The 24,815-nt window shown below is 36.1% G+C and overlaps 2 long non-coding RNA genes across 2 annotated transcripts; one reads left to right on the forward strand and one right to left on the reverse strand.

Moving 5' to 3' along the window:
• Positions 1-201: 201 nt before the first annotated feature.
• LOC146768322 (uncharacterized) lies at positions 202-17,915 on the reverse strand. The gene is made up of 2 exons (XR_014952788.1): positions 8,722-17,915; positions 202-8,143 (listed from the first exon to the last, which is right to left on the reverse strand). It is a non-coding gene; the product is annotated as an uncharacterized LOC146768322 (long non-coding RNA).
• Positions 17,916-17,919: 4 nt separating this feature from the next.
• On the forward strand, positions 17,920-23,614 carry LOC146768323 (uncharacterized). Its single transcript, XR_014952787.1, has 2 exons — positions 17,920-18,697; positions 23,436-23,614. It is a non-coding gene; the product is annotated as an uncharacterized LOC146768323 (long non-coding RNA).
• The last annotated feature ends 1,201 nt before the right edge of the window (positions 23,615-24,815 follow it).

A 24,815-nucleotide genomic window follows, 5' to 3' on the forward strand; every position in this document is an offset into this window, starting at 1 on the left:
TTGTTTAAAGGAAATAAAAAGCTTCTAAAGAGTACAGTACAAAGATTGAGAATAGAAAATCTATGAGTAAACATAGAATTTGTTGTTGATAAATGGTCATAAATTCAGAAATATGAATGAAGAGTGCATGAAGAGAGAAGAGCAACATGGGAGTGACACTGTTGAGGCAGGATGGTACGAAAGAACTCCAGTTCAGAAGGCTTGAGAGCACAACTCTTATTTATTTCAAATACATTGCTCTTTTATAGAGAGCATCATCCAGATCAATTCCATTGGTCCCAGAGTAAAAGCATCTCATACCATTAGTGTGCAGTGAATGACGCTCAGTGGCAGAACTTATCTATAAACAATGTGAACAACAAGAGAAATAAATAATTATTTACATTCTTTCCCAACTGTTTCCCAGGCTCCTGCCTGGTTAGAAACCCCCTGCTTTCTCTCTGACTGAACTGAGAATATCCACATGGGAGGAATCTCAATTGACACAAAAAGATGAGCAATTGTACATAAAACTATGAATGTAATTTCTTTGGTTGTATTTATGCTAAAGTAAACTACAAATGTAGTTTTGTTTTAACTGAATTGAAAAGGGCAACTAAGAAAAAGGCTTGTAGACTAATATTAAATAAAGACACTGTGGCTTTGACAACTTCCTCCAGTCTAACCCACTAGAATGGAAAACTGAGATGGCAAGAGCTAATGAAGATCTAACATAAATTTTAATATTTATATAAGCTATGTTAATATAATCACTTAACATTTGAGATTATTATTCTCAAATAGGATCCTACTGGGATCTTGTGTTCCTCTTCCCTCAAATATAGCAATTACCCTCCTTTTTCCTTTGTAATAATTTACGATATGGGAAAACTGAATATTTGTTTGCATGTCATTAGCTATGGGTCGTAGAACAGAAGTCCAATTTCAAGGAGGTAGATGTCTGGTAGCAGTATTATTTAGAATTCAAAGGATGCAGCAGTGTGAAAAATGAGGATATTTATCAATGAGATGAAAAATTTTTGAGACTGGATGTTGCTTAACTTCATATATCAGATCTAAGCTACTTTAGAGAGAAAAGAATCATTCTTTGAAACGTCCTGTCTCTTCCCATGAGATGTAAAGGTAGTCTAAAGATCCATGAATACTTGGTGCTGAAGTAAAGGTCAGGAAGATGTATCCAATTCTAAATTAGTGAATGTAAACCACTGATTCTGTGCTCTTTACTTGGTTTCATCTCATTTTAAGTTTCCAAAACTAACTGTTTTGTATACCACATTACAATGTTCTGATCATTATGGTTGCTATGGAAACTTAGCTAAAGTTTTATCAATATAAACTCAAATAATTGAACTGTGATTAAGCACAGTAGGAGAAAGAAGAGTTCACACCACATCCTTGTACTTCAAAGCAAATTACAAGGTCATGAGTCCAGGCATGCAGGAACAGGATCTCCAGGGTAATTCCATTGCTCCCATCAAGGTGCATCTGAACAGGAGTAAAGGCTACAAAGAGATGACTTTCTGATGGTACATGCCATGAGTAAAGTACTGGGGTAACTTCTTCTGCCTGCTATGCCTCATTGCAGGATAGAAATGAAACTTCTGGAGCTTTGCAATGGCAGTGAGAGCAAGAAACAAAGCCAAGTGCAAGGTCCTACAAGTGGTTTGTGGCAATCCCAGGAATACCTGCAGGCTGGAAGGAGAAATTATTGAGAGCAGCCCTGTGGAGAAGGCCTTAGGGATGATAGCTGATGAAAAATTCAACCTGAGCCGGCAGTGTGCACTCACAACCCAAAAAGCCAATGGAAGCCTGGGCCGCATCCAAAGGGTCTTGGCCTGCAGGTCAAGGAAGGTGATTCTGCCCCTCTACTTCACTCTGTGAGACCCCACCTGTAGTACTTCTTCCAGTTCTGGTGTCTTAAACATAAGAAGGACATGGAACTGTTGGAGGAAGTCCCGAGGAGGGTCATGAAGTCAATAAATGGATTAGAGCATTTTACCCTAAATTGAGAAAGTTGTGGCTGCTCATCCTGGAGGAGATTGTGTGAAAATCTCATAGCAAACTTCCAGTATCAGATGGGAGCCTCCAGGAAAGTTGAACAGGGACTCTTCAGGAACTTTAGGGATAGGACAAGGGAGAATAGGTACAAACCGAAAGGGAAAATTTGGGTTAAATATTAGGAGGAAATTCTTTACTGTGAGTGGTGAGAGATTAGAAGAGGTTGCCCAGGAAGGCTGTGGATGCAACAACCCTAGCAGTGTTCAAAGCCAGTCTGGATAAGGCCTCAAACCACTTAGTCTACTGGGAGGCTTCCCATACATACATACAGCTTCCCATAACAGGGGGCTGGAACTTGATGATCTTTCAGGTCTGTTCTGATGCCTTAACTTTCTCTGTTTCTGTGAAGTCCTGGATACAGCTGCAGAGTAATCCAGTTTCACCTCACACCTATTAGCTTTGCCATTAAAGTTGATTGAATGTCATTTTCTGATAACTAATTTACATAATGACCACTAATTATCAAATAACTATGTACGCAAATTCCAGTCTGGGAAAAATAAGAAATGTTAAATATTTGTAGTATCTTCTGTCTGTGGAAAGGCACAAATTTTCAAGCCAGCTCTAGAAGAACTCAGTGCAGTAATTAATGATGTAGAAATGAGTATAATCAGGAAAAATGTAACTTCTTACATGATTAAAAAGAGTTTGGTCCTGCAGCAGCAGAATACATTCTAAAGGTTTTTAGGGCAACTATGTAAACACAATATATTATGCAGTATTGTTCATGCAAAAATAAAGTTAGCAAGCACAAAGCAATGCAAGAGTTAAGATGAATTGCTGAGCTGCTTGTGAACACTGTGGTGTAGATACAATTACTCAGGCACACCTATGTAGGGAAAGGAACTGGGTACCAGTTACACAGCTCAGCTGCAGTGCAGTGTTCAATTTTGGTCATCTTAATCAGAAAGAGAACTAGAACATAATGATCAGATTTAGTAAGAGTCAATGTGAATAAGCAGAAGCAGTGAAAATGCCAAAAATAAGGTTTTTTCTGAAATATCTAAGTTTATCTTAGAGAAGAATAAAAAAGAAAAATAAAAATATGCCTTTTGGTATAAAACACCCCAATAAATTCCAGAGAGAGAAAATGGCAGAAAACAGTAAGTCCCTTTGCCATTTCTTTTAGGAGACAAAAAATGGTAGCTAATCCGGTACTACTGTGTGTCATTCACTGAAAGAACTCATTGCCACAAAATAGCACCAGGAGAAAGTTTTAAGCTGAAAGGGGAAGGGAGTTTGATGCTGACACAGTTGGTGAATACTTCTGTAGTTAAATCCTAGAGAGAATTTTAAAGCAGCAAGGTTTGTAAACTGACACTTCAGAACAAAATGTCAAAGGTGCTTGTATCATGCCAGTTTTTCTAGATTCAGCTTTCTTTCACACTGTTAAATATCAAACACAGAATTATCAGACTATGGTTATCATTATAGTTCATTAATAATTGTCTCCCAAGCATTTTTCAAATTTCTGAACTGTATTTCTATGATGATCTCAGATCACAACAGCCCCTTTTTTACCATAATAAACATGAAATTAATCTGCAGCAAATGAAAAGACAATTCCATGAGTTATAGCTGTAGATCAGGTTTCAGCTTGGGGAAAAATAAAAAAAGGCTAATTTATTTCAAGATAGGGAACAGGCTGATATAAATGACATGCTAGAACTATTGACTGACATAAATTCTTAATTCTTTATTAGAATCAAGACACAAAAGCAGGGAAGCAGGTTATTTCCTTTTTTTTTTTTTTTTTAAGAGACAGGGACATTTCTCTTTTTCTCACTAAAATAACTTGATATGGCCAGCAAGTGCAGTAACAGTCATTACAGAGGATTTGAATGAAGATGCTAATGGGCCAGTTGTCAAACAGGCATCTTGTACTGAGACTGTGATCTTTCACTCAAGGCACCACTAACATGAACCTTCCAGTTCTCTGCAATAGTTTACTACTATGAAGCTCATAGTAACTTGAAAACTTTGAGTTCTCAGCTGTGCCTTCAAATTTGGTTAAAACTGGATACCTTGTTTGAACGTTGTTGGGTAGACGGACAGACTGACAGACAGATAAATGGCCATGGACAACATGATTGCATAAAACTTTTCTTTTTAGGAAACCAGGATAAAAATAAACTCCCTTTATTATAACACTCAGTAGACTTCTGGAATCACTAAGAAAGCTTCCATAATTATAGTACTATACTTCAAAGGCTGTTTGAAGGTATGTAATGGTTATAACTGTTATTCTTGTCTGACTACCTGTAAAATTGCTTCATGCCACTCATTCCTAATGGCTGTTTAACAATTTTTATTGTTGAATATGTGCTACCAACTGACTGTAGCTGGAAGAAACAAATAACACAACAAAACAAAAATCTCAATATTCATTTAGAGTTGTCTCCACCTAGGTCTGTAAACAAAAGCTATTAATTCAGCTGGGAGCATGATGAGTGATGCTGGGTAGTTCAATCCAAGAGAACTGAACTATTTAGAATGGTTTAGGTTGGAAAAGATCTTTAAGGTCATTGAGTACAACTGTTAACCCAGCATTGCCACAGCCATGACTAAACTGTTTCCCCAAGCATGACATTGTCATATATTTTAAATACTTCCAGAGATAGTGACTCCACCACTTCTATAGGCAGTCTGTTCAAATGCTTGACAGCTCTTTTGGTGGACAATATTTTCCCTAATACACAGATTAAACCTTCTCTGGCACAATCTAAGGCTGCTTTCTTTTGTATGGTCACTTGTTTATTGGGAAAGAAGACTGACACCTACCTTTCAAGTAGCTGTAAGAGAGCAAAAAGTCCTCTCTGACCCTTCTTTTCTCTAGGCTAAAGAACCCCAGTTCCCTCTGTAACTCTCATAGGACTTATTTAGACACTTCACCAGCCTTGTTGCTCTTCTTTTACAAGTCACTTGCAAATATTCTATGATGCCACTTTTTGAGAATCAAGTGAATACTTGATTCTGAAGTATATCAGAAAAAGCTAGAGGTCATTTTGGTCATTTAATGGAACACAAAAAGCCATTGAAGTAAACTGTGCCCCTCAAATTAACATTTATTCAGATCATGAAGTGGTTTACTTCACCCACTTCAATTTTTAAAATCCACCTTTGCTGCATTCCAATTGTTATTTTCAGTAAACAGATAGGCATTTATCTAGATGCAGAAGAATATTTGCCTGTAAAAATAACCCGTTCTGATGAAATTATCAAGATTATGATGTATGAAGTATTCAACAAAGCAAGTTACCTTTCTAGAAACTTACAGATACTTGATCTGATTAGATTATTTACTGTTTTAAAAGAAAGGCTTGTGACAACTTACCCAAATATGGATTTGCTTAGTGTTTGTTTTTTCAGGGAGATGAAGACCCTGCTGGAAGTTTGAAGTTAAGCTATAGTGATTTAGAATCCATTACTGGCATTGAAATTACAATCTGGGCACAATTTGGGCAAACATTGCCACACTTTAACGTTAAATTAATGTTTTTGATCAAATACTAAGTAATGATTTTGAGTTCTGTATCTCATGTTTTTCAGTAATATAGCCATAAACTAGAAAAGGGGTCCAATCTTGTTCTTTACTCTTATGGTAAGATATCTATTCTCATCAATAGAAGTCATACATGCTTGAGGTTTTTGATCTGTTTTCTCTTTTCTTGCAATTGTCAGGCACAGAACAGCTGACCTGGGAGGAGAGTACTGGTGAAAAAAAAGGAAATAGATTTGTTAATCACGCTCTTCATTTAGTTAAAATGGCATTGGCCATTTTTACTTATTATCACTTACTATTCTTACTTTTTTGTGATTGTTTTTTCATCTCTTTATTACTGATGCCTGTCCATTAGCTCAAAAGATTTTTTTTTTTTAATTTGCTGATGCCCCATATAATGGCTTGGCAACCATTGCCTAGAATAATATGTGATTCAAACGTTCTGCCCTTGTCACCTGAGCTGGTCTAGTCTCTCTCATAACAAACAGAAAGTTAGAATACTGAACAAAGACGTTTTTAAATCATTGGAACATAATGATCCTTTCTGGGCAAAGTCTAAAAATAATGCTCTACCAGTGAGCTGACCTTATGCCTAAAGCCAGCCCTCAGTATTTATCATCACATTGCCTTTCTTGATTACAGAGCTATGATATGCAGCCTGTATCTAACACTGTTCATCTAATGTTTTGGGATGATTTTGCTACTAAGTTCAAATAAGAGGCAAGATGCTGAACTTGAGGTGGAGACAGTTTTCACTACTGGACTAGGTAGAAGAGTTATGTGTCTTTTTTTAAATATCTAATTCATCTCTTACTTGAATGCATCCATTTGCTCCAATGGCACCTCAGTGTTTTGTTTCGCTTAAAAGACCTTGCATGTGAGATTTTCTTTTTGATGAAGGGCTATTCAGGGCTTAGTGTTTTCGTATCTTAAACCTTTCCATGCTGAAAATACATACCCTTTCCATCACATACCAGAAAGAAAACAATAAAACTGCCATAGCAGAATAAACTGCAAGGTAAGTAACTGTTATCTAATTCTTAAAGACAACATTAAAAATAAAATGGGCAGTTTTTTACAACCACACCTGAAAGTATTTATGTGTTTATTTTGAAACCTGGAAGAATTTTTATATCATCAGTAAGTTCTGACCTATTGATCTTCCTTCCATCTGGTGATACCATTTATACTCATGCAGAGCACAGTCAATACTATAGAAAAACCATATTTCTCCTGTATTACAGTGATATTTTAAGTGACAGTGTGGTCAAGGGAGAAGGCTTCAATAATAATTAAAAAAATATTAAAATATGAAATATAGTTTGGGGTTTAATAGCTTTCCCATATTGATTTTTACCAGGGTTATTTGCCATATTTTACCATAAGGAGGAGCTGTCATCTCTGCAAAAGCCATTTATTTTCCAATTAATTATTTCAGCTTGGGAAAGCAAATAAGAATACCTAGAGATTATTATGTTTCCCCAAAAAGCAAGCCAAACCTTCCTGCCCCAGGGTTCTAGTCATTTTCTGCACCATTTCCTCTGGCTCTTTGGAATCCTTTAAGCTTAATATTTTTCAGAAATGTGAAAGGATCCCAGATCTTGCTCTAGTCTCAGCAGTGCAGACTATCATGGCACAAACAAGAGAGTTTTCCAGAGGCCCTGTTAGAAGGAGGGAGGGCAAGAGCACATCCCTGGCTTATGCTCCAGCAGAAATCATTTAGAGAAACAGGCTTTCATTGACAGGCGTTGGCAACAGCCACTGCTCAATACCACAGAGGAACGTAAACAAAAAGCCAAAGTCTCAGGCAGTCTGACTAGGAAGAAAAGTTCTTCCTCACTTCAAAGCCAGCAAGTATTGTTTCACAGAGTCTGTCTTATGGGATGAAACTTACCTGAAAGCATTGCTCAGGGAAACAAGATCCTGTTTGTATCTTCACAGCCCTGACTGACTGTATCAATCCATTATAGACACTAGAAGACAAAAAAGACCAGATAAACTTTAAATTGCTCCTGCCAAATTCACAACTTTTTAACATTCTGGGGGGCAAGAGACCCAGAAATCAAGACAAAAGAACATTAAAAGGCCTTCACTATAAGGAAACTCAAGGAAATTGGTTTGGTCTACATGATTAGCAGCTTATCAAATCTATTTTAGAAAACACTAAATAGTGAAGACAATTCTGGGGAGACAAGGGGAACTCAAACACAGACACTGTGAAGACTAAGTCCAAGGTGAAACCACTGTGTTAGGGATCAGGACACCTGCCACATGTTGAGAAATTAGACCAGTGTCATGCTGCCCCAGACCTGTAGTGTTTGTCAGACCTTCACTGCAGGGCCTCAATTATGTGAAAATTACTTGGATGCTGTGGAACAGAAATCTTAGAATAGAACTTATTACTCACCTTTTTTACCTTATTACATAAATCTAACTGTGTCACTGAGTGGTGTGGTTTTGTTCTCATATCCATCTGATTCAGATTTCTTCCAGGACAGCATAAGAACAATACAGCTGACATTTTGAGTCACTGGTTTTACTGATGCCATCTGAACGCTAATGCTGTCTTCTCTGGGATTTTTCCTGCATTCACAGGTGGCCAGTATCATGTTTTGAAAGAAAAGGGAAGGAAAAATTAAATATAATGAAGGGGGAAAAAAAATATTTTTTTCCTCTTTAGTGAATTTATATTTTTATAATCCCTCCCATCAAAATCTTTGGTGTTGTTCCCCTACAAAAGTAACTGGCCTTGTAAACAAATATCAAGAAATAATGATAAGCATTGTCTACATGAAATTCCTATGGAGATGATATGAATTTATCATTCTTCCAATCATAGCCCAGAGTATACATATGTGGTTTTAACCATTTGTTAAAAGAGTTTGCATCTCTCTGGTGGGGCTTTGTGTCATCATGCAACTCCGGAAAGGCTGTGCCTGTCAATGCAGCACTCTGTCTTAGCCATAATTCTCTTTAAGACAAAAGAAACTGCCAAGGAATTAATCTAGCACAAAGTAGCTTAGCCCTCTCTGGGACCTGAAGCAATCAGCAACAAGTATTGAAATCCACATACACCAAAAAAAAAACCCTAAAAAACCCAAACCAACCCCCCCCAAAAAACCCCAAAACTAAACAAACAACAACAACAAAAAAACCCTTACCTTTAAAGTTAGTGAGAAAATAATTGTAATAGCATAGCTGATATTGTTCTTACAGCCATCCTTTGGGAATTGTAAATTCCCTGGAAATTTCACAGAAACTTCAGCTGAAAGGTTATTCATCTGAAACCAGTGAATGAAGAAAGACACAGCTGTAAGGGGAAAAAAGAGAAGTGTTTGCTCTGCAGCAGCAATTAATTTATTAACTCTTCAAAGGTTAATAGGAGATAAGAGATGCTATAAGAGATGCTACGTTATATCTCTGTACTTGTGCACTGTATAGCAAAGGTAAGGGAAGTGTGGCAGCTGCAAGTTTTGCAGGGACTAAATTAGTAAGCACAAATAGTTTTAATATAATGGAAACATAAATTGTAAGACATTGGGAGCATTTCCCTTAAAACTCCCCCTTGATTCCAAGATTACTATTTTATATTTTGTTCTACTAGGCTTTTGTAGACTTTTTGTTATCAAAGAGGAGATGAATCAATATGGGTAACTGAAAAAACAAACAAACAAACAAAACACCCCCAAAACAACAACAACCATAGCCTCCCCCCCCCCACCCAAAGAAAAGTCAAAGCAGTTTTGTCTCAACAAAAGGAAATCGCAGGTTTAAGGGTAATTTTATGTGAAAGACGGATGAAGGGGAAGCTTTCTAGGGAATCTTCAGCACACAGAAATGAATCAAAGCATGAAAAGAGCATGCAGAGGAAAGGAGGCCACAACAGAGAAGAAAAATTACTTGTTTATACCCCTGATTAACTTGGGTGAATTCAGGGAGATTTCTGAGCTGAAGCATGTTTTTTAGCTATAGACTCATTAAAGGATACTCTTGACTGTCAACAGAAGTTATTGAAGTAATAGCATTAAAAATACAAAATTTGCAAGTCTGATTAATATTTCTCTTTAGGCTCTAGGGAGACTTCAAGATGAAACACAAAAATCTCAAACCTCTGTCTCACATACAGTGTGGAAGCAGAGGACTGACGCATATGACATCAATTATTTCAGAAAGCTGCAGGGGAACCAGAGGACTGACCAGCAGCTCAATGTATCCACCATGTTAATTAGTTGAAACTGCCTGAAAAATGAGATTAATGTGCATCTGAATAAATGCAAACAATTATGGTTCATAAATATGAATAATTAGGGAAGAGCAATATGGCTTTTGCAAATGAATAATGGTTTTTACAAATGTACAGTTCTCTAAAGTAATCAGCACACTTCCAGAATGGCGCAAGAAGGCTGATAAAGTGCACCTTGACCTTGAAAAGGTATTGAACAAGGTCTTCTAACAAGGTCTAAAACAGATGAAGATGACTGTGGAGAAGTGACTAAAATGAATAAATAAATTCCTTATTAAGAGGTAGAAAATAAGTGGCAAAAATAGTTAGATTTCACAGGGGAGGAAGATTATCAGAATTATTCCTTAGTGATTTGCACTTGACTCCATAATTCTTAATTTAGTCTTTAATGATCTTGAAAAGATGCTAAGCAGTGAGGTGGAAAAGTCTGTCAAAGTTAATAAATTATTTGGTACAGTACATATGACCAGTGGCTGTGAAAAACACAAAAAAACTTCCTAGTAGTGACTGACTGGGTGACAATGGTGGATGAATGTAAAGGAGAAAGCAGAAGCCCACTTTATTACCTTCATTGTGCTTTAATTAATCTTTTGATAAATGAAATTTACAGAAGGTAAATATAAAACTAAAGTCATCAACCCATTTCAGAAAGAATATAGTAGCTTTAGAGAACTTTCTAAAATACTGTTTCAGTTCAAAATCAGTATTTATAAATTACATCTTTGAGTTTGTGGATATTGTTCCCTTGATTTTCAGGTTTCAGACTGAATGGAAGAGAATTAGACATCTGATTTATGTTCTATTAAATAAAATCTATCTATGAAAACTTCTGATGTAATATTATGATTTAATTTTATTTTACAAGCAGATAAACCATTTGATATTTGTTTCCAATGTAAAGATCCAGAAATAATGTGTCAATTACTATGAAGCTATTGCAACTTTTAATGATCTTTTAAAATAAATATATTACAACTGCTTTATAAAGCCAGACCAAGAGTTAGAGAACCTAATACATATCATAAAGTAATGAACAAAACCTAAAGTAAAAGTATCCCAAAGATAAACCTGAGAAACTTTTCTACATATTCTTCCCCAGGGCACTTTGTTCCTGACATATGACATCATAGAAACGGTTGTTCATGCATATTTTTCTATTGTTTTGTTTTCCTGGGATTGATAGAAGAAGTAGATTCTCTTCTTATAGTGAGAAATTTTTCATTTTCTATTTTTTATATCCTTTCAGTTTTGTCTGCATTATGCATGTGATTGGTTGCAGGTGTTTTTCCTGTTTCCAGTAGCAAAGTAGCTGTAGTATAATGATTTTTTGGTCCTCTCTAGTTTCTTTTCTAATCTTACCTCTCTCTCTTCAGAGATGTAGATAAATTTTAGGTAATTCTTAATTAACTCCTCTTTCAGATTTTTAGGTGATACACAAAACATAGGATACACTGGTTCCCCATCTGTAGCAGAGATACACAGTACTTTCTCTTATTTTAAAATTACAAACACTAAAATCATCAAGATTTATAGAATCATAGAATCAATTAGGTTGGAAAAGATCTTTAGGGTCATTGAGTCTGACTATATGTGATAAAATCATTTCTGTAGCTCTTGAGAAAAAAAGTTAAACAGATAAAAAAAATGAATCATCCATTAACATTAATAAGTAATATAAAATAATTTTAAGAAAAGTTAGCAGGGCCACTGAATTCAGTCTTGAGGTTTTGACAATCTCACTATAATTGATTATGGAATTAATTGCATCTCTTGAAGGTTTTTGCAACTTTAAGAGTGTTTGACCATCATGTCAGTACTCCAGGTACCTTTTCAAGCTTCTATCACAGAGTTTTAAGGTATTGCAACCTTAAAAAATGGCTGGTTGTCTTGCATTTAATATGATAAAATGTTAGTACTTCAACTTTTCATTGGTCTTATCAATTTGTATAATTTTATTCGCAGCCTTTATAAAATTTATAATTATTAAAGGGGACACATGAGAAGTTGATTTAAGATGACAAAATAAATATATGTCATAAATAAAATTAAAATAATATTTTTATCAGTTACCGCTTCATCTCTTTTTTTCTTCACTGAAAAATACATCAGTTATAGTTTTGCAAAACTTGAACTAAACTATCAGTATCTAACTTAGATAAATTTCCTGAAATATAATGCAAAAATAGTAGAGGCCATCATCCCAAAATAATCAGCTTACTTTTAAAATATCTTTCAGTTTTATGAATTTGTCAATGTCATGAATGATAGTTCTTCAACTCAGACTGTCTGTCAAATCCAGCAGATACCACAGAGAAACACCTGATCTAGGGGAAATACTGGAAATTTCAAAAGAGGAGTTTAAACTTTAAAACTGCAATATTGTTTATTTTTAGTAATCTAATTTCATTTTCTCCAAATAAATTAGTAAATATTGGACAACATTTTGATGGGCCTCGGGTATTAAAGAAAATATTAAGCTGCTCAATAATTTTAAAAATAAAGGGTGCTCTATTACTTTTGCTAATTTTAAATTGGAATGTCAAATATTAATTCTTCTAACATGTATACTGTTAGTTTAGTTGACTACTGTTATTGGTAAAAGCTTCTGAGTGTATGCTATTATTTAAGATGTTCAGAGCTTCTAGAAGCATATTTTCTTGTAATATCTCATGATTGTTTTACGTATTGTGAGTAATCTGAATATAGATTAACTAATTAGAGAGGTCAAGAGTGCTGTCAGCAAACTTTCAGCTGTTGAAGGAGTTAGTGGATGTGACCGCCCAGAAACTGCCCTCAGGGATAAAGGATTGAACAGAGCTTAAAGAATATTTTTCTCACAGCACAACTTTCAATTTCCCTTTTTAGGAAATCAGGTACAGAAAGCAAGGAGATAAGTGTGGCTGAGCAAGAACCTCCTGGTCAAATTAAGTATAAGAAAAGCACAAGCAACAGAACAAGGGGAGGTTTCCTGATTATAATATAGCAAGTTGCCTAGATATATAAGGCTGAGATCAGGAAAGATATGGTTCAGTTAGAGCTTAATTAAACAAGGAATGCAAAAAAGAATAAGGATTTCTATATGTTTGTTGATATGAAAAGGAAGATAAAAAGAAAAGTACCTGAACTGATAAATAAGACAGGGCAACAAGCATGAAGAAGACTTGAGGTACTTAAAATATTTTTCTCTTTCAATTTTCAGTTTTAATCTCTCTTCCCACACCTCTCAAATCCCTAAACCTCAAGAGAGGGGATGAGGGAGCAATCTTTCTGGTTCTAGAAGATCTGTTTCAAGACCACCTGAGAAACTTGAATGTACATAAGCCCATGTGACCTGATGAGATGCATCTCAGGGTCTTGAGGCAATTAGCTGACTAAGATAGTGGCCTCTTATGATGGAGTGACTGCATCAGTGGACAAGAGAAGAACTATGGGCATCATCAGTCTGGACTTCTGTAAGGCCTTTGACATGTCCTCCCTGCCCAATATTCTTCTTGATAAATTGGAGACATATGGGTTTGATGAATGCACTTTTAGTTGGATAAGGACTTTGTTGGATGACTATGCCTGAAGTTCAGTCACTGTTATCAGCTCAATAGACAAGTGGAAATTAGTAATGAGTGGTGTCGTTCAATGGTCCATACTGGAATTAATACTATTTAATATCTTCACCAGTTGCACAGACAGTGAGTTTGAGTTCACTCTCACCAAGTCTGCAGATAACACCGAGCCCAGTGGTGAGGAGCTTGGTGTTATCTGCTGATGCGCTTCAGGGAAGCGATGCCAACCAGAGGAGCTTGGACAGGCTTGCAAAATGAGTGTACGTGAACCTTGTGAAGTCCTACAAACCCAAGTGCAAGATCCTGTTCCTGTGTCAGGGCAATCCTAAGCACAACTACAGGCTGGGTGGAGAATGGATGGAAAGCAGCCCTTCCGTGAAAGACTTCAGAATACTGATTGCATATGGGCCAGCAATGTGCACTTGCAGCCCAGAAAGCCTGCTGTAACCAGGGCTGCATCCAAAGAAGCCAGGGCATCAGGGTGAGGAATGGGATTCTGCTCCTCTGCTCTTGTGAGACCACATTTGGAGTGCTGAGTCCAGGTCTGGGGTTCCACAAAGACATGGACATGTTAGAGTTGATCCAGAGGAGGGCCACACCAATGACCAGAGGGCTGGAGCACCTCTCCTGTGAAGAAAAGCTGAGAGAGTTGTTGAAGCCAGAGTTGTCCAGCCTGGAAAAGAGAAGACTCATGGAAGATCTTATTGCAGCCTTTCACTATGTAAAATGGGGCTTACAAGAAAGATGGAGGGACACTTTTTATGAAGATCTGTACTAATTGGACAGGGACAATGGTTTTAAATTGAAAGAGGGTATAAGAAAGACGTTTTTTACAATGTGAACAAAGACTGGAAGAGTTGTGTATGTTTCATTTCTGGAAGTGTTCAAGGTCGAGTTGTGTGGAGCTTTGAGTAATCTCATCTGACAGAAGTTGTCCTGGCCTATGGCAGGGTGTCTGGACTGGATGATCCATAGAGATCCTTTCCATAAACATTCCATGGTTCTATTATTTCATGATCCATTAAGTGACAATTACAGTGAAGCAAGAACTCTTTGGTTCTTTGGGATGAAACCTCAATAAATTTATAAATGAGATTTCCCAAGATGCTCACTTTTGTACAACCTCTTTCAGATTTACCAATTACAAACCTAGATTGAGCATTTTTAGAAATCTTTTTGTCATATTTTATTGCAGCTAAAAATGAAGAAAAATAAGATAGTTAAACACAGAGTAAACAAGAGGACAACTAGATTAAGTGGAAAAAAAGCACTAGCTATAAAATTATGCCTTGAAATATAAGACTGCTAAAAATACCTTTAAATAGCAAAGATGAATAACAGTATCTAACAAATGTAAATAGTATTGGCACATTCTAATCTTGAGCCTGTGTATTCTTCCATGTAAATACTATACACGTTTCTTCTTCCCTAAGTTGATGTTCTCTCAGCAAAAATAATTTTGCCTATAAGTGCTTGAAAAGTAAACCAATTTACAGAAATCTACTGCAGAACGTAATTGCAGTAGTACTTCAGGCAGCTTTGCCCATAAATAAAGGAGAAAGTAATACATAAGGGGGAAACATAAAAGACAAACAATGAGAAAGAAGTGGAATTTTAGACTGCTGAGAAGAGGAACTATTGCTATCAGTCCTGCCAGTTCACAAGAAACTGATCTGCAATTCATGAATGTGACAAAACACATTTTCCTTACAAAACAAAAAGAAGGGAGGTAAACAGACAGGGCAAAAGGTGCCCTACCCCGCTGCAGAATGGTGAATGGTATTTCCACTTAGGTAGATCCTTTGTGTATTTAAAAAAACAAGAGCCTGAAGAATGCAGAAATTAGAAAACAAAATTCATATTTTTTACAGTTAGGTAAAAAATTAGGTCCACAAAAATGAAGAGGTCAATGAAAATTTTTGAACATGCATATAATCTTCTGGTAACTCAGGAATCCTCAAAGCCTTGCATCTGAGAAGCTATTAGGAAAATCTGTTTTCTTTTTTCTTCTAATTTAGGTTTCTTTTCTAGCTAATAGAAGCTGAGATCCTTTTATGCATTTTTAACTGTTGTTTTGCTTTTTTTCATAAGAGTAGAGCTCCTTTGTCTATGACTTTTTTTGTCTGTTTACTCCACATGCCTTCTTTTTCTTTCCTGTACTACCATGTCTTTAAAGGCACTGTATGGAAAATTGCTTTTTCTTCTCTCTGTTGGAAAATCAGGACTGTTGTTTTGCTTCTGGAAGTAAAGAAAGGAGACTTTATGGATCATACCCAGTAGATTTTTTTTTTAAATCAAGACAAATATAGTACTCTTAAATACTAGTTCTAACTTTATCAGTTTTGGTCTTTAAGCCTTTTTTTTTTTGCATTCCTTTATTCCATGAGATTCTTGATTCATTTTAAAATTCACTTGTAGGATTTCTAACCCTTGAAACATTGTGGACATTCAGATTGACATAAGGAAGTAGGAGAATCTCTGATGGAAAAGGTCTTAAATCAGATGGCCACCCCACAAGACCTTGTGCAAAACTTTACTATAACATATGTATCTACACAATAAAATTTTTGTCAAGCATGACAGCACCACTGTTCCAGGGCAAAGTGTCTGTGTGTTCTTGGGCATTAACAGTTCCATTACAAGTGCTTTTCATCTTCATTTTCTCTCAGCGAACAAATTCTTTCTCCTTCTGATATCTGTATGCAGAACAAATAAGGGTGATATCTATAAAGAATTACAGTAACAGATTAAAAGTAATGTGCAGGATCACAATTATGTTATACATGTCCAAAATGAATAAAATAGAATTAATTTCAGATTTATAATCACAAGAAATGAGGTTAATGAACAGCACTAATTATGTCCCTGTAATATGATAAGCATAAAATAATTACGTATGGAAAATGTATTATATGATTTCAACAGAGATCAGTAGCATAGGTTTTCAGGAAAAGTTCTAGGCAATGGAAAATATTCTAACCTTTAAAATTAGCAAAGATGTCTGGATATTTAAGGCTAGGAAGACATAACTGCCTAATTCCCATTTTTGACTGTTCTTTAGAGCATCTTTATTGTGATAACTTTGATGCCTTTTATATCACACTATGTTAATTCTTTATGAGCATTTATTAAATTATTGTTTTCTTAGGAATACCTCCAAATACTGATTTTATTTGTGTATCTTAATTTCTCTGGGAAAGTAGATTTTCATTTATACAAGTAACATTACAAGAAAATAATAATAATAATAATAATAATAATAATAATAATAATAATAATAATAAATGTCCACACTAGAAATAGAAACACAAAATTAGACAACAGTATGGAAAAATAGTTCACTTTAAAATTATAATATTTAGTGTTTAGATAGCAAACAAAAGCATTTAAATAAATATTAGGAAAATTAAGCAAATCACAATCTAAATTATTAGCAAATGGAAGAGGAAAATTGGTTTGTTCTGTAACCATTATTTCTGAAATGGGATTTCTGAATGGTACCCTGTTAAGGAGTTTTCTTCTTTCAATGTTTGATTCATATGTTAATACTTCTGGGGTTTCTTACAAAAATATTTCTGAAATCAAACATTTTGTTTAACAGCCTCCAGGTTTGAACTAAACGTTCCTATGCTTGCTATCCTTTTATGTGCAGTATTCTTACAAACCAGCAGATGCAAAGATGAGCAGGAGGGTTTCAGTCACATGGTGTGGACTGCTTTTCTTGAAAAATGCTTCATGAAAAGCATATTCTAAATGGCAGGTGTGTCACCTAATGGAAGGAAAATCCTTTTAAAAACTACATATTTTCTGTATTGGCTGTATTGCCAATGTTTTCTTAGTTTTATTTTACAATCAGAGGATAAAGTTCTTCCTCTTTTTTTCCGTTTTGTTTTTTTTTTGGGGGTTTTTTTTTTTTTTTTTTTTTTTTTTTTTTTGGCACAGTAAAACCATAGCTGGTAGGACTTGGGGTGGGGTGGGTGGAGTATGTGGAAGGGAAGGGAAGGAACAGCACTTTGGTTTACATTTCATTCTTTGTAAAGCTACAGAGTCACACAACCAACTTGCAGCTGTGCCAGGCTTCAGCCTGTCTGCAAAATTACAATGGGATAGGAAAGGGCTAAGCTGAAAGATGAGCTACTGTCCAGTACATCTCAGGTTGAAATTTCCCAGGGCATAAATAACATCTCAGAGCAGGATTAACATTTTTAAAACTTCTGTCGAGCACTGAGCAGAAACCACGTTTGTGTAGCTCCCAAAGGGAAAACAGCTTTACTAGGTGACCAGAAATGGAGGCCAGCTAAATGTGTGTGGACTCTGATGTAGCAAAGGCCATAGAAGCATGGCCTTATTCTCCACATAGCCCAACTGCATGGACAAAAAAACATGTTCTTTGGGCCTGATCAGAATGAAGCTTGTACTGGAGTGATTTGTTGAACTGATGCTTCTGGGTTCATTGAAAGCTCACTAAGCAAATGGAAAATGTTGCATTAGCATTAATAAGATTCAGAAACTAAAATCCTATGATCTGCAGAGCATGAGGCTGATTTCACAGTAAATCGCCTCATTGCAGCTTTTGAACTGAAGAAATGTAATGAGATTAGAAGGACCTTCTCATGGATTTTTTTTTTCATTTCACAGTATAAATTAGCATGTATTGCCTATAGATATGTTTTTGTCTGTTACTTATCACCAACTAGTAATTCAAATAAATTTTTCTTCTCTGATAATGTCTTGGAACTTGTTGGGCTCAAATAAGCATTATGACCTGGAATAGACAACAACTATAAGTCAGATCTTACAAGAATAAAGTTAAAAGATAGCCATTTTCATCACTTCTGCACAGCAAACAACCAGATTAGAATGTGACTTTCTGAATGAAGAAATTATGAAATCTTTGTTAGGAAGTATTGGCATGACTAAGTTCTGTTGAATTCTTTGATCAATGTCTTGAAAGACAAATTTAGGGGCATTTTTTGAATAAAGAAGCACAGAGATTCAGAAAATACAACACTAGAAGGGGAAAGTTTCCATTTGTGACCAGATAAAGACATTAATGAGAAAGTAAATCACACTCTTCATCAAATAAAAACCTCAGTAAGAACTAAAAACTGTCAGCAAAAGAAAATTGTAAGCCAGGTTGCTCATCTTATCCATGTTGTGTCTTTAGCAGAACAAAGCATGCCCTAAACAGTCAAAAATGTGTGGATACATGCTCTATCACTTTGGACTCACCCAGCAGAGGAAGGAAGCCAAGGTTGAACAGATGTCCACTTCCAGCCTCACATTGCACCATATGGCAAAGACATACAGACAGTGCCCAGAGGAGACAGACAAAAGGTTTGTTTAATTCCAAAAACCCTAAAGTGTTATGGATGGGTGTTATAACAAAAAAGTGGGGAAAGCAGCCTGCAGCTCCTGGTACTGGGCAAGCTGTGTATCTCCCATTCCATTTTATCTGCTATAAACCAGTTGCAGTAGATTATTTTGCACCAGCAGAGCATGCAGAGGTCTCCCACTGGAGCAGTAAATCTAACCCAGCCTACTTCATAATAGAGGGAACTGCTGAGCCTGATATTTACATGACCTGTAAATGATATTGGACTCCTTTATTTCACAGGAGACTAACCATGCTGGATGTCACTTCAGGGTGAAATGGGCATGTGCCTGAGTATACTAATATATACAGGTTTGTGAAGGAACTGCAGTACCACATATTTTGGTTTTCTCATAGTAACTCTGATTCTTGAAAAAAGCAAAATTAGCATTTAATAAATACACAATTTGCTTGATAAGGGACTTGACAAATAATCTTGGCCTATCCTGGAGACAGGTAATAAGGAGATATTTTTGTACTGGAGATCTAGCCCCTTTAATATGACATGGTGTATCTGAAAAATATAGATGAGACAGACAGGGGTAAGTACAGGGCCTTTTTTTCTTCTAGAGTGGCAGCTCCAACAGCATACCCTGTACTAAAATGGCACAGAAACCCACCTTCAGGTACCTGAATAACCAACTCCCTAATTTCTTTGTGAGAAAACAAGAACAAAAAAAATCAGTTCAGCAAACCCAAATATGTAAACTACTAGATATAAAATTTTTGGCTGTGAGCACTAGCACTGATCACATGGCAAAGTATTATTCTGAACCTTTAAAAAATAAAGTAATTTAAGTGCCACCAGTGCTGACAATATAAAACATATAGCACTCATTGCTGTCTGAAATGCACAACGTGTGCCTTCCTTTGGTCGGGGGTGTCTGGGTGTGAGGGACTGGGGGAGGGAGTGTGTGTTGCCCAATTGCCCTAGGGAGAATTGCCTGCCAGCAATTTTCCTTCCACTACACCCACATCTCTCTAGCCTGTTCATATGGGTGTCAGTCTTGGCTCTTTCCTGCCCCATTCCCTTCCATTATCCTCACTGTGGAGATATAGCATAGCAAGGATTCTGCTCTCAAGGTCCAACAAAAGTCTTCCATGGAATGGATAGAGACTATCTTGTCATTTGCAATTTTGTCTGAAAGAATGCTCCATATTTCAGCAGGTTACCCTCTCCTGTCACATGAGATGGTTGGACATCACCTGCATAAGATAACAGATTCTGTTATCACATGAGCTAAAATGCTCATTTGTTATTTACAACTGCTGACGCACAAAGATTAACCACACTTTTTCCCGTTTTTCATCATACAGACTGCTTAAACTTAATTTTTCAGCTATGTTTATCTGGCCTCCTCATTCTTCCTTCTGCCTTTATCCTACTTCAGGCTCCCTTTTCCCCCTCTTGGAAAAAGGAAAACAAAAGAATATGTTGTTTCATTCTTTAAATGGGTTCTACTCCCCAGTGATCTAAGGAAGAGTATTGAAAAAAAAGCTAGAGGTTGCAGACACAGCAGGCAGGCAGGAACCACAAGTTTCAGTACAGAGCAGATTTTTCTTTTGTTTGTTTGTTTGTTTGTTTGTTTAAATGTAATTGACAAGGACTAGGCAAATATATAGTGAATTAAAGGCTTCAAATTGCTAGGTTCAATGGCAAGGTTGGTATTCTCCTTCATAAAGCTGACTTATGCAAGCTGGTAATTGAGCATCCATGGTAACATATATGTGATTTATTGCAATCCCAGATGAATGGTGGTGGAATCCATGACAAAAATTATTTTTAAAAAAGAAAAGGAAAAGAGAACTTACTCCATTCCCAAATGTGAATAAAGAATATTTTTAATTCATACTACTATTTTTAATAGTAGTATAAATTAAAAATTCATACTTCTATTTTTAATTTAAACTACTTTTCAAATACTGTAACTATCCAGGAATAACTGAAGCTATTGGCAAATTACTTCAAATATATGTATATATGATACTCTACAGCCATACATACATAGAATAAAACATTTGAAGGAGATAAATATGGTTTATCATGTTAGCTCCATTAAGCTTAAATATATATAAATACCTTTGACAAACTCAACTGATGTGAGCACTGCATTTTGAAAGTTGAAAAGCAACTGAAAACTCAAACACCTGGAAAATAAAAGATACATTTCATTTCCCCTGGTTCATACACCAAGCAGGTAAAAAAAATATTGCCCACCTCATCTCTTGTTTTAACCATATGATCAGTTTCAGTCTCTCTTTCATATTAGCATTATGTAAAATTATTCTATTAGGTCCTTGATTTCACTCTATGCATTATATGTGCTTTGTTTTTCTTGTGCATTTTCCTTAGAATATTAGAATATGCAGTGGATTATAATCTTCTGTATTCTACTGTATCTTTACTTAGTCATACACATATTTAATACTTATAAATTACTATGTGGTGGTAGACTTTTGTTAGTTGAACTTTTACTGACTCTCCATTAGAGGCAAGATCTTGCTTGTTAAAAAAAAAAAAAGCTGTAATGAATTACATAATATTTCCTTTTATATTCTTAATTTCTGCTAAGAATATTGTTTAGGTTGCTGGATAATTATCTTTTACCCCTCCTTAGGTACAGGCCTGAGTTCTCAAGGTCCCACAAGACAAATGTATCATAGAACATTAATCCTAAAGGAAAATTATATCAGTGCTCAGCCCCTGCTACTTCAGACAAGCCAATTATAAAATTTTAGTGACAGCAACAGTGCCAGAATTTTTTACTTTAAGAGGGGCAAAACAGCAAAACATTCCTTCCTTCTTAATGCTTTCAGATAGGGAAATTTAAAGAAAAAGCTCTTGCAAAGGAAATTAAAATTACAGGGAGAGAGAGACGTGAGTACAGCAACAGGTTTGACTGACTTGGTAGATTAATGAGATCATACTGAGTTTAACTAATGTTATTTTCAGTAGCTAAAATCAGGGATCTCTGAGCATTGCTAAACCAGGATTTTCTGAGTATTTGACACCTAGTTTTAATAGACATAGAAGTAACAGCCTCAACTAAGTAAAAAAAAAAAAAAAAAAAAAAAAAAGTTAAATAGGGAAAGAAAAATTTAATTGTAATATTTTGTTTAAATCTCATTTTTAGCCTAAGCTCTTAATATATGTCGGGCAGTCTATTTCATGCTCTTGTACACCACAATACAATGCAAGTCAATGTCCTAAATGCATGCAAAATGTCCTAAATAAATAACACTGGCATATAAAAATAGTTCTTTTCCAGCCAAGACAGAAAGCAGGTCTATGATCTGTATAACACAAACCTATGCCTGTACCATCTTTATGGAAAGACATAGGTTTAAATGAAAATAGAGTCAAAGTGATATTTTGTGTAAATGATAAATGATTTTAAATGCCTTTGAATTTAAGGTGTGTACAAAATTAGTACTTTTTGATGAGAAATGGTAAAAATCTCCCAAAAGTTAGTGTGTGCTGACGTAAATAAACATGCCAGGAGACCTTGTGCTCCTTTCTTGATAAGGCCTTTATTAATAGGATAGCCTATGGGGGTGGGGGCTCGGGGTTCGCGACGACGACGCTGCTCCCAGGTGAGTCAACGTCCCAGAGGAGGGGTAGACAAGCCCGTCAGTCACGGCAGGATCGGAGTCTTCACCCTCATAGGATATGTCAAAAGACTCTGCTGTAGCTCGTTGGTCTAGGGGGTTTACCTCGCTCTGGCTCCTGTGGTTACAACAATTGTCTTCAGAAATGCTGGGGGCCCTCTCCAGCTCCTTGAAACTTCCCCTGCACGTAGGAGTAGATAATTTTGCAGTCTCTGCTCTTGGCTCATTGTCTGGGTCCATTCTGGTTTATGTTGAGATCCAGTAATTAATATACAGTAGACACTAGGCCCTCTGGGAAACAGGAAGTCTTCCCTGGGAGCAGTTTCCTGGGAGCAGCTTCTGAACTACCTGACACAGTGTAAAGGACAGAAGGGGCTTCAAACTACTAGAAACAGCAAAACAAACAGGTAGGATTTCTTCTACAAAGGATTTTAACAAAGGTGTCAACAGCAGGAAGGGGTACAGAGGCTCGGGGAGTTAACTGGGGGCGTAAACTGGGTATAGGGGCAAATACATAGGGGTGGAACTAACAAATACATGAACAAGAGAACTTCCAAACTGTGAGGAGGTAAACAGACAAAGGGTTAGACATGAAATTTATTCATAACATTTGCTATAGAAAACTGAGTCTTGGGTTAGAAATGTTTATAAAATTAGAAGATAAACAGTTAAATGGTAGCCTATTAAGTAATTTTAATTCTGTAAACCTACTTCTAGAAGATTCATGCAAGGCTATTACCAGATATCACATTTCTTGGTGTCCGAGATTGAGACGCAAGATTGCCATCTGTGTAGCAGTTGCTCTCTGGGTACTTTTCCTTATCTCCTGTTAATGGGCCCATCAATGTCTTGCCACATGGCTCAGAGATAACTCCCTCCAGGAGCCATTTTCTGTTTAACAGATGGTCAAGGACCCACCTCGTGACTCAGAATGACATCAGCCCATTGTGAGATGCTCTGCCGGGGGGGAGGAGCTAAGCATTCCCACCTAGATATATCCTGGGATTTTTAGACAGAGGGGCAACCTTCCCATAGTTTTCCAAGAGGACACCACTGGGGTCTTCCACTAGACCGACTACACCTTTTCCACAGGACCACTGCACAAACAGAAACCACATCTGCCACTCCCAGAGGACTGCAGCCACTCCAATTTGGACTGCTACCAACATGCTGGCCAAAGGGGTGTCAGGTTGTATCTGGCTTTGTCAGTGGTCTTCCTTTTGTATTATTGCATGTCTCTTTACCCTTTTACCAATAAATTGTATTTCTGACTTGGAGTCTCTCACTGGTTTTGCTTTCAAACCAGCGCACTTGGTATGATAAGAAACCACCAAAATATATTTCTTTGTTAAATATTGAAGACAAAGCAATAAAATATGATACTAGTTTTATTTTTAGTGACATACATCTTACCAAAGTAATAGGAAACTTTAGTTTATAATTTGAGTCAATAAATTCAGTTAAAATTTCAGAAGAACAAACTTTGAGAAATAATGGAAATTTTCTATCAAATTTGCCTAGAATGATAAGTTCAAGAACCTGAAACTGAAGAATATACAGAAACCTGTTGAGTCCAATACATTAGCTTGAAGTTCAGGGGGAAAAATTCATTACTAACTAGAACCTTGAAAGGGTTACAGACTTCCTGAGATGAATAAGCAGTTCCTACAGAAATTAGGAGTAAAAACAGAGCATGCAAATATAGACATTGAAATATAGCACTTTTCTACCTCTTGGGAATTTAAAGATTTGGAAAAGGCCAACAGCCTACTGTGGACCTAGATCTTGCAAAGAAAATTAAAATGACACTAGTGTTCTCCTTAGCCAAAAAGCAAGGAGTAAACAGAAACTGTAAAATCAGTGTACTGCAGACTAAAAAGACATTAATAAAGCCAAAAATAACGAAGCACAACCAAAACATGATATTAGAGTCAAGGAAGAAAAGAGAGGGTAGAATAATGGAAAAACAATACATATCACAGAAAAAATATCCAGATTGTTCAAGATAACAAAAAGGGTTGAAGGACTGACATGTGAAACCACAGCTACAAATACCCAAACACTACAGAATAGGGGAAAGAATTTAAAATGCTACGACCATGTTTTTGTGAAAGTATGAGTATATTCTAGATATTGTTGCTCCCATTTTTCACTTTTTTTGACTTGGTTATTTTTCTCTATTTGCACTAGAGAAATTTTTACACATTTTACAATAAAGGCAATTTATGATATTATAAAATTTCAGTACTGGAAACCTGGAACCTAACTTTTCTTACAAGATATTGAGAATCCAATTTAAATAAATGTCTCTATAATTTCTGATGATTCTCCAGTGCTGTCAATGAAATGTTTCTAAGAGCCTCAGTTCTTTTGCTATTATAAAATAACACTGTGCTATTACACGAGTGTCACTTATTAAATACAACAAATTTGTGACATGTCTAAAACTTTGGTGCCTACCTCAACCCTGCC

This window comes from Lonchura striata, chromosome 2 (assembly GCF_050655825.1).
Source record: "Lonchura striata isolate lonStrDom1 chromosome 2, ASM5065582v1, whole genome shotgun sequence".
Classification (NCBI taxonomy): domain Eukaryota; kingdom Metazoa; phylum Chordata; class Aves; order Passeriformes; family Estrildidae; genus Lonchura; species Lonchura striata.